The 13,396-nt window shown below is 49.9% G+C and overlaps 1 long non-coding RNA gene across 4 annotated transcripts; it reads right to left on the bottom strand.

The window, feature by feature from the left end:
* Positions 1-913: 913 nt before the first annotated feature.
* Positions 914-3,752, bottom strand: LOC125884239 (uncharacterized). Of its 4 annotated transcripts, XR_007448674.1 has the most exons (5): positions 3,648-3,752; positions 2,770-3,563; positions 2,188-2,243; positions 1,992-2,131; positions 914-1,113 (listed from the first exon to the last, which is right to left on the bottom strand). It is a non-coding gene; the product is annotated as an uncharacterized LOC125884239 (long non-coding RNA). The 4 variants fall into 4 exon arrangements; XR_007448671.1 differs by lacking the exon at positions 914-1,113 and having other exon boundaries at positions 1,834-2,131; XR_007448672.1 differs by lacking the exons at positions 914-1,113; positions 2,188-2,243 and having other exon boundaries at positions 1,834-2,047.
* Positions 3,753-13,396: the final 9,644 nt, after the last annotated feature.

Below are 13,396 nucleotides of genomic sequence, written 5' to 3'. Positions count from 1 at the left end.
GAAACCCACGCTGACACAGGGAGAACATGTCAGAGCAGGTGTTGCAGCACTGACAGTCATGAAGCAGGTTGAAGCAGCAGCTGCTTTTTATTCCATCTGACAAGCAGCTACAGGTCCAGGATCAGTTACTGGGGACCAGAATCCGTCCTGGATTAAAGAGACGAGGACAGGGTCAACAACAAAGACAGACACCACGTCATTAAAACTGGTCCAAACTGGTGTGAACTGGTTTTAGACTGTGTGTAGTGTTCTGACCTCGGGCCTTCCTCTTGTAGTAGATGAATCCAGCCAGAGATAAGACCAGACCCAGGATCAGTCCTGAGGCTCCGATGGCAATCTTGTTTCTCTCAGACTCAGGCATGGACGGGTCTGAGGACAGACAGGTGAGCAGACAGACAGGTGAGCAGACAGACAGGTGAACAGACAGACAGGTAGACAGACAGACAGGTGAGCAGACAGACAGGTGAACAGACAGACAGGTAGACAGACAGACAGGTGAGCAGACAGACAGGTGAACAGACAGACAGGTGAGCAGACAGACAGGCGAACAGGTAGAGAGACAGACAGGTGAGCAGACAGGTGAACAGGTAGACAGGTGGAGAGACAGGCAGGTGAGCAGACAGACAGGTGAACAGACAGACAGGTGAGCAGGTAGAGAGACAGACAGGTGAGCAGACAGACAGGTGAACAGACAGACAGGTAGACAGACAGACAGGTGAGCAGACAGACAGGTGAACAGTCAGACAGGTGAGCAGGTATTTACCCCAGTCAGTAACCAGAGGTTCTCTCAGGCTGGCGTGTTCCACCACACAGGAGATCTTCTCTCCAGACCTGCTGACACAAAACACATCAGTGATTCTGTTACACTCTCTGAGAAAAACTGGACCAGAACCAGACTGAACCAGAATGACCTGGACCTGTAGCTACCTTGATGTGGACCTGGACCTGTAGCTGCCTTGATGTGGACCTGGACCTGTATCTACCTTGATGTGGACCTGGACCTGTAGCTACCTTGATGTGGACCTGGACCTGTATCTACCTTGATGTGGACCTGGACCTGTAGCTATCTTGATGTGGACCTGGACCTGTAGCTATCTTGATGTGGACCTGGACCTGTATCTACCTTGATGTGGACCTGGACCTGTAGCTACCTTGATGTGGACCTGGACCTGTATCTACCTTGATGTGGACCTGGACCTGTAGCTATCTTGATGTGGACCTGTAGCAGCCTTGATGTGGACCTGGACCTGTAGCTACCTTGATGTGGACCTGGACCTGTAGCTACCTTGATGTGGACCTGGACCTGTATCTACCTTGATGTGGACCTGGACCTGTAGCTACCTTGATGTGGACCTGGACCTGTAGCTACCTTGATGTGGAACTGTAGCTACCTTGATGTGGACCTGGACCTGTAGCTACCTTGATGTGGACCTGGACCTGTAGCTGCCTTGATGTGGACCTGGACCTGTATCTACCTTAATGTGGACCTGGACCTGTAGCTGCCTTGATGTGGACCTGGACCTGTATCTACCTTGATGTGGACCTGGACCTGTAGCTACCTTGATGTGGACCTGGACCTGTAGCTACCTTGATGTGGACCTGGACCTGTAGCTACCTTGATGTGGAACTGTAGCTACCTTGATGTGGACCTGGACCTGTAGCTACCTTGATGTGGACCTGGACCTGTAGCTACCTTGATGTGGACCTGGACCTGTATCTGCCTTGATGTGGACCTGGACCTGTATCTACCTTGATGTGGACCTGGACCTGTAGCTGCCTTGATGTGGACCTGGACCTGTAGCTGCCTTGATGTGGACCTGGACCTGTATCTACCTTGATGTGGACCTGGACCTGTATCTACCTTGATGTGGACCTGGACCTGTAGCTACCTTGATGTGGACCTGGACCTGTAGCTGCCTTGATGTGGACCTGGACCTGTAGCTACCTTGATGTGGACCTGGACCTGTATCTACCTTGATGTGGACCTGGACCTGTAGCTACCTTGATGTGGACCTGGACCTGTAGTTACCTTGATGTGGACCTGGACCTGTAGCTACCTTGATGTGGACCTGGACCTGTATCTACCTTGATGTGGACCTGGACCTGTAGCTGCCTTGATGTGGACCTGGACCTGTATCTACCTTGATGTGGACCTGGACCTGTAGCTATCTTGATGTGGACCTGGACCTGTAGCTATCTTGATGTGGACCTGGACCTGTAGCTGCCTTGATGTGGACCTGGACCTGTATCTACCTTGATGTGGACCTGGACCTGTAGCTGCCTTGATGTGGACCTGGACCTGTATCTACCTTGATGTGGACCTGGACCTGTATCTACCTTAATGTGGACCTGGACCTGTAGCTACCTTGATGTGGACCTGGACCTGTAGCTGCCTTGATGTGGACCTGGACCTGTAGTTACCTTGATGTGGACCTGGACCTGTAGCTGCCTTGATGTGGACCTGGACCTGTAGCTACCTTGATGTGGACCTGGACCTGTAGCTGCCTTGATGTGGACCTGGACCTGTAGCTACCTTGATGTGGACCTGTAGCTGCCTTGATGTGGACCTGGACCTGTAGCTGCCTTGATGTGGACCTGGACCTGTAGCTACCTTGATGTGGACCTGGACCTGTAGCTGCCTTGATGTGGACCTGGACCTGTAGCTACCTTGATGTGGACCTGGACCTGTAGCTGCCTTGATGTGGACCTGGACCTGTATCTACCTTAATGTGGACCTGGACCTGTAGCTACCTTGATGTGGACCTGGACCTGTAGCTGCCTTGATGTGGACCTGGACCTGTAGTTACCTTGATGTGGACCTGGACCTGTAGCTGCCTTGATGTGGACCTGGACCTGTAGCTACCTTGATGTGGACCTGGACCTGTAGCTGCCTTGATGTGGACCTGGACCTGTAGCTACCTTGATGTGGACCTGGACCTGTAGCTGCCTTGATGTGGACCTGGACCTGTAGCTGCCTTGATGTGGACCTGGACCTGTAGCTACCTTGATGTGGACCTGGACCTGTAGCTACCTTGATGTGGACCTGGACCTGTAGCTACCTTGATGTGGACCTGGACCTGTAGCTGCCTTGATGTGGACCTGGACCTGTAGCTACCTTGATGTGGACCTGGACCTGTAGCTACCTTGATGTGGACCTGGACCTGTAGCTACCTTGATGTGGACCTGGACCTGTAGCTACCTTGATGTGGACCTGGACCTGTAGCTGCCTTGATGTGGACCTGGACCTGTAGCTACCTTGATGTGGACCTGGACCTGTAGCTACCTTGATGTGGACCTGGACCTGTAGCTACCTTGATGTGGACCTGGACCTGTAGTTACCTTGATGTGGACCTGGACCTGTAGCTACCTTGATGTGGACCTGGACCTGTAGCTACCTTGATGTGGACCTGGACCTGTAGTTACCTTGATGTGGACCTGGACCTGTAGCTACCTTGATGTGGACCTGGACCTGTAGCTACCTTGATGTGGACCTGGACCTGTAGTTACCTTGATGTGGACCTGGACCTGTAGCTACCTTGATGTGGACCTGGACCTGTATCTACCTTAATGTGGACCTGGACCTGTAGCTACCCTGATGTGGACCTGGACCTGTAGCTACCTTGATGTGGATCTGGACCTGGAGCTACCTTGATGTGGACCTGGACCTGGAGCTACCTTGATGTGGATCTGGACCTGTAGCTACCTTGATGTGGACCTGGACCTGGAGCTACCTTGATGTGGACCTGGACCTGTATCTACCTTGATGTGGACCTGGACCTGTAGTTACCTTGATGTGGACCTGGACCTGTATCTACCTTGATGTGGACCTGGACCTGTATCTACCTTGATGTGGACCTGGACCTGTATCTACCTTGATGTGGACCTGGACCTGTAGCTACCTTGATGTGGACCTGGACCTGTAGCTGCCTTGATGTGGACCTGGACCTGGAGCTACCTTGATGTGGACCTGGACCTGTAGCTGCCTTGATGTGGACCTGGACCTGTATCTACCTTGATGTGGACCTGGACCTGTATCTACCTTGATGTGGACCTGGACCTGTAGCTGCCTTGATGTGGACCTGGACCTGTAACTACCTTGATGTGGACCTGGACCTGTATCTACCTTGATGTGGACCTGGACCTGGAGCTACCTTGATGTGGACCTGGACCTGTAGCTACCTTGATGTGGACCTGGACCTGGAGCTACCTTGATGTGGACCTGGACCTGTAGCTGCCTTGATGTGGACCTGGACCTGTATCTACCTTGATGTGGACCTGGACCTGTAGCTACCTTGATGTGGACCTGGACCTGGAGCTACCTTGATGTGGACCTGGACCTGTAGCTGCCTTGATGTGGACCTGGACCTGTATCTACCTTAATGTGGACCTGGACCTGTAGCTGCCTTGATGTGGACCTGGACCTGTAGCTGCCTTGATGTGGACCTGGACCTGTAGCTGCCTTGATGTGGACCTGGACCTGGACCTGGACCTGTAGCCTGTCATACAGTTCAGAGTCAGTTCACTGTTGTAGAACAAAGTGTCTCAGAAGGAGACAGGAAGTCATGTGCACAGGAACAGGAAGTCCTCAGCTGAAGTTATCTGTGTGTCAGTGTGACGTTCAGTCAGTCAGCGTCAGGACATGATGGAGGTCAGAGCTCTCTGCATCACACTGTGTGAGTCATACATCTCTCTTTATTCATCTCCTTCAGCAGATGAGTTGATCAACACATTGCTGTTGTTGTTGTTGTTGTTGTGTTTGGATCTCTGATTGTTTACCTGTTGAATTAAAGATCTGAACTTCCTACTTGATCAATCAGCATTTTAAAGGTCTCTCAGCTGCACACACTGTTTGTGTTCATGAACTAACTCAACAGGAACCAAACGAACGAGCAGTTTTAATTTAACGCTCATTTAGACGAGCTGTGAACAAACAGCAGGAGGTAAAGAACCTCGGTGTTGTCTCTGACTGCGACGTGTGTTTGAACCCCACAAATGTTACTCTGTGTGCGACGAAGACACAGGACGACTCGTTGATGGTTTTATCTCGCGCCGACTGGACCACGTGAACGCCTTGTTGTCAGACCTCTCACAGAGACCTTTGAACAAACGGCAGCAGCACGTCGACTCACAAGACCAAACGCACGAGTCCGGCTTTAGAGGCTCATTTTAGGACTCATTAAATCTCCTCACGGACCGGCTCCTGACCTGTTGGTTTCAAACCTGCGTCATATTTTAATGTGTGTGTGTGTGTGTGTGTGTGTGTGTGATTGATTCTTGTTTTATGATACGAGGCACTTTGAGTCGCGCTGACTGTACAAACTGTGTGATACAAACACAACTATCATTGGGTCTTGAACACGCGGTGCGAAGATGCGTCTGTGCCTTTTGGGAGGTTTAACGTACTGGAAAACTCATGAAACTTTGCAGACGTCTCAGAGCTGCTCAAAAGTTTGACACTTTAGAGGTCTCATGCTCGAGTGCTAAAAGTGGCTCAGTGGCGCCCCCTACAGATTAAAAAAAAAAAAACAGCCCCAAAGCTACTTTCACCTACGTGTATGAAACTTGGTGGTCACATGAAACATCCCAGGACGTACAAAAAAGCCTCTTGGAGCCATGCTCTAAACCCAACAGGAAGTCGGCCATTTTGAATTTACTGTGCAATTTTGGTGCATTTTTACCAGTTTCCAGAGGGCGTAAATTAACGAACTCCTCTGAGAGATTTCATCCGATCGTCTTCAAACCTCGGTCTGTCCCACATCAACACCTTGAAGAAGAAAACTTATTACAACCTTGAGTTTTCATCAAACCTGTGACCGTGGCAAAGATGTGCCGCCACAAAACAGGAAGTAGTTTATAACTCCAGCATTCATGGTCCAAACATCACAGGGTTGATGCCAGTCCCGCCCTGAACACATCTACATGACAATATTTAGTAATGAGCACAGCGCCACCTGCTGGAAATAACACATGTCATGTTAGGATACGACATGAACCCCAAAGTTGTGCGTGGGTGCGAGGGCCCGTTCATCGCTGCTGCAGCTTTAATTATTATGATCATCATGTTGTAGTGATTAATATGAATCCTACGTGCAGTATAAACCATGTGTTGACACAGCTCTGTCCTCTCTCGTCTCTGCAGTGATGAACGTGTTGATGCTGCAGCCAAGTCGTCCTCAGACAGCTGGTACGTAGCAGATAGTCCAGTCCGAACCCTAAAACACGGACCCTGACATGAACGCCAGCTCATCCAACGTCTGACGCCTGAACACGTTTGATCCATTAAAAGTGTGAGCTTTGGAAAGTCAAAGATTAAGTGCTCTTACTGTTGTGACGAGGTCACAGTGAGCATGTGTTGGCTTCTTGCTACTTCCTCTGCAACGTACAGGTCACGTGACTTTGTCTTTGTTGTTCTGGGACACGCTTTGCTTCCTTCTGTGATCCAGGCTCATTCATTGTGTCTCAGGTGCAGCTCTTCGTCTCGTTCCAACCAGACTGCAGCTCTTTGAATACCAGTCTGTGCGTTTTACCTGTGAGGGGCTGAACGTGTCGGCCGGATTCAGAGTGAGGAACACAGAGGAGTTCATTTCAAAATGTTCAAACGACACAGAGACGCCGACCGTGACCTGCACCATCGACTTTGCGTTCGTATCGGACAGTGGAGAGTACTGGTGTGAGGGCGGAGGGAGGAGGAGCAACTCTGTGAGCATCAGCGTCACTGGTCGGCTGACTGTGTGTCTGACTGTACGACATGTGTCACTGTAAGCACAGCACAGTGTTTCTCAACCACTGTTGGTTCCTCTGCTGACGTTCAGCCGGCTCAGTGATCCTGGAGAGTCCTGTTAGTCCTGTGACGGAGGGAGATGATGTCACTCTGCGCTGCAGGAACAAGACGACCTCCTCAAGCACAGCTGATTTCTTTAAAGATGGCCGCCTCATCAGGAGCAGCTCCACAGGAGAGATGACCATCAGCAGTGTGTCCAAGTCTGATGAAGGACTCTACAGGTGTCACATCTCTGGAGCTGGAGAGTCACCTGAGAGCCGGCTGGCTGTCACAGGTGAGTCCAGGTGTCAGGTGTGTAGTGACACAGCATGATGAGTCACTTCATTCAGACACTGACAGAACGTTGTTTCAGTCCCAGAGGTGACGTTTGACTCAGTGACACGAAGAGAGGACTCGAACACACCGTGTGCACCAGGTGACATACAGACACGCTCCTCCTCTGCCCTCTGTACGCTCCTCCTCTGCCCTCTGCGTGCTCCTCCTCTGCCCTCTGTGCGCTCCTCCTCTGCTCTCTTTACGCTCCTCCTCTGCCCTCTGTGTGCTCCTCCTCTGCCCTCTGTACGCTCCTCCTCTGCCCTCTGTATGCTCCTCCTCTGCTCTCTGTGTGCTCCTCCTCTGCCCTCTGTGCGCTCCTCCTCTGCTCTCTGTGTGCTCCTCTGACTCAGAGATGAAATGTTCCCTGCACCACTACGTGCTGCTGTGGGTGGCTGTCGCTGTGGTCCTGTTCCTGCAGCTGCTGGTGATGGGACTCCTCCACTGGGAGAAACAGCTGGGTACCAAAATCCTCCTTTAAACAAACTAAGGTTTGATGGTTCTGGTTCTGCAGGTCGTATCAGCTGTTCCTGACATGAGCTGTGTGAGGAACACGCCAAGAGGACAAAATAAATCTTGGGTCTGTGTCGACTCTCTGCCTCGCTCACATTACTCTATATGATCATGCTGCTGTCACGTTATGTTTCAGTCTCACTGGAAGCAGCGCTGCGTGACCCGAACAGGGAGCTGTTTGACAAGAAGAAGAATAAAGGTGAGACGTCACGTTGACCACATGTGTTTGAGAGCGTGTTTTACAGCTTCACATCAGCCGACCGCGTCACACGTGGTGTTTGGTTTTAGACGCTGCACACGCTGCTGATAATTTGAGCCTCGGCCTCGACACAAAACCACAGACAGAAAAAGGCGAGTCAGTGTGAAGTCCTGCACAGGAAGTGAGGAGGAAGCTTCAGCACGCTACAGTGTGATGTCACTTTAACTGACTGTGTGTCTGTTTACAGGTGAGGATGACTCTGTGCCTCAGTCTTTCCATTCCACCTTCATCATCGACGACACTTTGTGAACTCGCCAAAAAGGTTCATATGTTATTTTCATCATTCAATCATTAACTTAAACAAATGTTTTTTATTTCTATCACACAGGTGCAGCGATGATTGCTGGGTAATATATGTGTGGATGTTGTCCAGTCTCTGTCTCATCATGTGATGAGACCATGCGTGCACAGTAGCGTGCACCACTGCACACAACGAAACTGAAGGAGACATTTTTATCCCTGAACTTTAACCATGCTGAACATGGTCGCAGCCTGACCACAGAGGGTCACAAATTAAATATGTTCATATGTGACACGTGTGGTGCGTTCAGGCAACAAAGAGAGGACGACCCACACGAGAGACGAGGTCAGCAGGTACGGTGACGAGAAGGGCTGCCCACAACGTCGAGACAAAGAAGGCTTGAAAGCAAAGTCATGAAGTTCACTGACTCTAAACTCGACCATTTACTGAACATTAGCTAGCTGTGTAGCTCCTTTACACGCTAACTACGTTACCCAGAAACCCTTGTGTGTGAGAGTCCCAGTAACACACAGTGCTCACGGTCACAGCGACCTCTAGCGACTAATGTCTCTAGGCTGGTGTTTGCACTGAAGGGTCCTCGTCTACAGAGATCACTGTGATGCACCGCCATGTCTCTACAGTAGCCCAGAAGGGACAAACCAAACACCGGTTCTACATAGGGACATTTTTGCAGCAGCCACTGTAGTAAGACCAAGTGCAATGAGTTTGATTTAGAAACACTGCGTACGCACAAAACGAGGCCTGAAAGAGGCGCTCGCCACTTCACACGACAACAGTTGTGATGTATAAAAACAGACCTGAAGGGAGAAACTCTGACCCACGCTGACAGACATTTTGGAGACGGCATTGTTTCATAAATGAGGCCCCAGGTGTGTTTGTGTCGAGAGGAAGAGACCTCTGAGGGTGATTCAGCTCCTCAACAACGAACACTGAAGGAATTCTCACCAGGAGAAGGTTCAGCTGGTTGTAATCTGTACTTCACCACTAGATGTCACCAAAGTCTGACACACTCCACCTTTCAAATGTTGTCATGTGCATAAACATCTTTAACCTGTGTGTTTCCTGTGTGTCTTTCAGACCACTGAAGAAGAAGGAGCAGGAGGGACTGCTGACACCGTCATACATGTCCAGGGAACTTTAAAGACTTTAACATGAAATAACTTCAGTATGCAACATGTGTTTAGTTCAGCATTATACAGAGTGCTTTATTCTAATGTTCAATAACACATGTCCACATCAAAAGGGTTCATTACTGTTATTATTCTTCCATCTTATGCTGTGGCTCAAAGTCCTGTGAGCTGGAACAAGCAAGAAACATGAAACTTGTATGTGTAAATGCTTCCCAAGAAATATGGCCCAAAGTGGCCACATGGTGGCGCTAACATAAGTGGCCCCATCTTCTTCTTTTTTTAACGTCCACACCGATCACAGCATAAGTGTGACTGGCCTGAAATGTGGCACACACAGGCAGCTCAGTGTGCTCCACAGTAAACCCTCTTGTACCATTAGTCTGTCTAGATCTGCCACCAGTTTGATATTAAAACAAAGAGTTAAATGAACAGAACGTTTGAGTTAATCAACACAGAAACTGGTTTTCACCCTCTGAGGATGAAAATACAACTTTTTATTATGAATGAGCAAAAACTGATTAAAAGAAGTGAATAAAAACAGCAGCACATGTTTCAGTCCTTCACTTTCACCAGAGCATTTCTTTTTGTGCACAGATGTCCCAAATAAACTGACTTTTGTTGCACTGATCTCAGCCTGTGGACTTTTTGTGTGTCTGTCCAGCCTGGTTACACTGGTGCTGCATCTGCTGTCCTGTCTTTACTCTCTAAGCCCACAGGACGGCACCTTTGGGTTAAAGTTTCTGAGCTTTCAGCCCTTTGTTGAACCGAGAACGCCATCTAGTGGGCTCATAAAATAAAGGACACAGTTCATGAGGCTTCATCTGGCCATCACTCATCATGTCTTAACACATCAATGGATGAAAATCTGTTACAGTGGTGCAGTGGTTAGCACTGTCACCTCACAGCAAGAGGTTTCCTGGTCCGAACTCGAGTGTTGGGGAGCCCATCTATGTGGAGTTTAATTGTTCTCCTCGTGTCAGCGTGGGTTTCCTCCAGGTGCTCTGACATGTTCTCCCTGTGTCAGCGTGGGTTTCCTCCAGGTGCTCCGACATGTTCTCCCCGTGTCAGCGTGGGTTTCCTCCAGGTGCTCCGACATGTTCTCCCTGTGTCAGTGTGGGTTTCCTCCAGGTGCTCCGACATGTTCTCCCCGTGTCAGCGTGGGTTTCCTCCAGGTGCTCCCACATGTTCTCCCCGTGTCAGCGTGGGTTTCCTCCAGGTGCTCCGACATGTTCTCCCCGTGTCAGCGTGGGTTTCCTCCAGGTGCTCTGACATGTTCTCCCTGTGTCAGCGTGGGTTTCCTCCAGGTGCTCTGACATGTTCTCCCTGTGTCAGCGTGGGTTTCCTCCAGGTGCTCTGACATGTTCTCCCTGTGTCAGCGTGGGTTTCCTCCAGGTGCTCTGACATGTTCTCCCTGTGTCAGCGTGGGTTTCCTCCAGGTGCTCTGACATGTTCTCCCTGTGTCAGCGTGGGTTTCCTCCAGGTGCTCCAACATGTTCTCCCTGTGTCAGCGTGGGTTTCCTCCAGGTGCTCTGACATGTTCTCCCTGTGTCAGCGTGGGTTTCCTCCAGGTGCTCCCACATGTTCTCCCTGTGTCAGTGTGGGTTTCCTCCAGGTGCTCTGACATGTTCTCCCCGTGTCAGCGTGGGTTTCCTCCAGGTGCTCCAACATGTTCTCCCTGTGTCAGCGTGGGTTTCCTCCAGGTGCTCTGACATGTTCTCCCTGTGTCAGCGTGGGTTTCCTCCAGGTGCTCCAACATGTTCTCCCCGTGTCAGCGTGGGTTTCCTCCAGGTGCTCTGACATGTTCTCCCCGTGTCAGCGTGGGTTTCCTCCAGGTGCTCCCACATGTTCTCCCTGTGTCAGCGTGGGTTTCCTCCAGGTGCTCTGACATGTTCTCCTCGTGTCAGCGTGGGTTTCCTCCAGGTGCTCTGACATGTTCTCCCTGTGTCAGCGTGGTCACAGGGGCTTTACAATACAATAAGCAAAAACATCATTTAAGCTCAGTGTCAATGGAGGAGCACCAAGATCTGACCTTAAGACTCAAATGCTCTTCCACAGAGACATACCTACAACAGCAGCCATGTTGTTTCTCCACCAACCAGCTGTGGAAAAGGAAAAGTTGCCATTGACCACATCATGAGTGCAGCAACTGCCCCAACCAGCCACAGATACAAACACATGCACACACACATGAACACACATCAAACACCAGGAAGAAGCCAGTGGACCAACAGAGACACAGAGCCAGTAGAATCAGTCGTTAGCTTGACTGACACTGAGGGGACGTAGAGACAGTCAGAATGAGACAGTTAAAGGAAGTGAAGGGACGTCTGAGGACGTCATGTCCGCTCTGTTTGAGGGCAGGTCTGTCTTTCACAGTTAGCCTACGTTGTTTGTTGATCGCTGACATCACTGTTTTGTCTAAATTATAATCTGCTGATCAAAACTGATGAGAAATGATGTCATGAGGAAACTCAGGTCCTTACAGACACAAATGAAAGTGTAGTTACGTTTCATTTGAATTTTATTCCAAAAAGCTTCACCCATCAAGCTAGCTAACGTAGCTAACGTAGCTAGCTCCTCCCCTGGGCTCACACTTACCTTTGCTGTGCTCCTTCCTTGTTGCTCAGTGATGGAAATACGGAAATCCACGCGCAATCACAATGAACGACAGTTTTGAACACAAGGTTTGAAATTTGACTCCCACACACACTCAGCACACACTCCTGTGTGACATACCTCAGGCGGGGTTCGAACCCGCAGGTTGGCAGCTCTCTGCGTTGGCGGTCGGCGTCCTTCACCACTGGACCATCTCCAGTGCTGATCAACACAAGGAACCAGAGAGAGATGAAGATCAGACTGAAGCTGCACAAACTTCATCTTCATCAACCTGCAGAGAAACAAAGTTTACAGACTGAAACATGTCCTGGTGTTCTTTAACACTGTTGTACAGGTTCTTTAGGTGGTTCTAGTGTTCCTTTAGGATGTTCCAGTGTCACTGAGGAGGTCACATGGGTCCTTTGGGAGGTTGTAGAGGTTCTTTAGGTGGTTCTAGTGTTCCTTTAGGATGTTTCAGTGTCACTGAGGAGGTCACAGAGGTCCTTTGGGAGGTTGTACAGGTTCTTCAGGTGGTTCTAGTGTTCCTTTAGGATGTTCCAGTGTCACTGAGGAGGTCACAGAGGTCCTTTGGGAGGTTGTAGAGGTTCTTGTGGTGGTTCTAGTGTTCCTTTAGGATGTTCCAGTGTCACTGAGGAGGTCACAGAGGTCCTTTGGGAGGTTGTAGAGGTTCTTCGGGTGGTTCTAGTGTTCCTTTAGGATGTTCCAGTGTGACTGAGGAGGTCACAAAGGTCCTTTGGGAGGTTGTACAGGTTCTTGTGGTGGTTCTAGTGTTCCTTTAGGATGTTCCAGTGTCACTGAGGAGGTCACAAAGGTCCTTTGGGAGGTTGTAGAGGTTCTTTAGGTGGTTCTAGTGTTCCTTTAGGATGTTTCAGTGTCACTGAGGAGGTCACAAAGGTCCTTTGGGAGGTTGTAGAGGTTCTTTAGGTGGTTCTAGTGTTCCTTTAGAATGTTTCAGTGTCACTGAGGAGGTCACAGAGGTCCTTTGGGAGGTTGTAGAGGTTCTTTAGGTGGTTCTAGTGTTCCTTTAGGATGTTTCAGTGTCACTGAGGAGGTCACAAAGGTCCTTTGGGAGGTTGTAGAGGTTCTTTAGGTGGTTCTAGTGTTCCTTTAGGATGTTTCAGTGTCACTGAGGAGGTCACAAAGGTCCTTTGGGAGGTTGTAGAGGTTCTTTAGGTGGTTCTAGTGTTCCTTTAGGATGTTCCAGTGTCACTGAGGAGGTCACAAAGGTCCTTTGGGAGGTTGTAAAGGTTCTTGTGGTGGTTCTAGTGTTCCTTTAGGATGTTCCAGTGTCACTGAGGAGGTCACAAAGGTCCTTTGGGAGGTTGTAGAGGTTCTTTAGGTGGTTCTAGTGTTCCTTTAGGATGTTTCAGTGTCACTGAGGAGGTCACAAAGGTCCTTTGGGAGGTTGTAGAGGTTCTTGTGGTGGTTCTAGTGTTCCTTTAGGATGTTCCAGTGTCAGTGAGGAGGTCACAAAGGTCCTTTGGGAGGTTGTAGAGGTTCTTGTGGTGGTTCTAGTGTTCCTT

Source organism: Epinephelus fuscoguttatus, linkage group LG23, assembly GCF_011397635.1.
Source record: "Epinephelus fuscoguttatus linkage group LG23, E.fuscoguttatus.final_Chr_v1".
Classification (NCBI taxonomy): domain Eukaryota; kingdom Metazoa; phylum Chordata; class Actinopteri; order Perciformes; family Serranidae; genus Epinephelus; species Epinephelus fuscoguttatus.
Note: the sequence above shows the minus strand (reverse complement) of the source record. Positions and strands in the feature narration are given on the sequence as shown.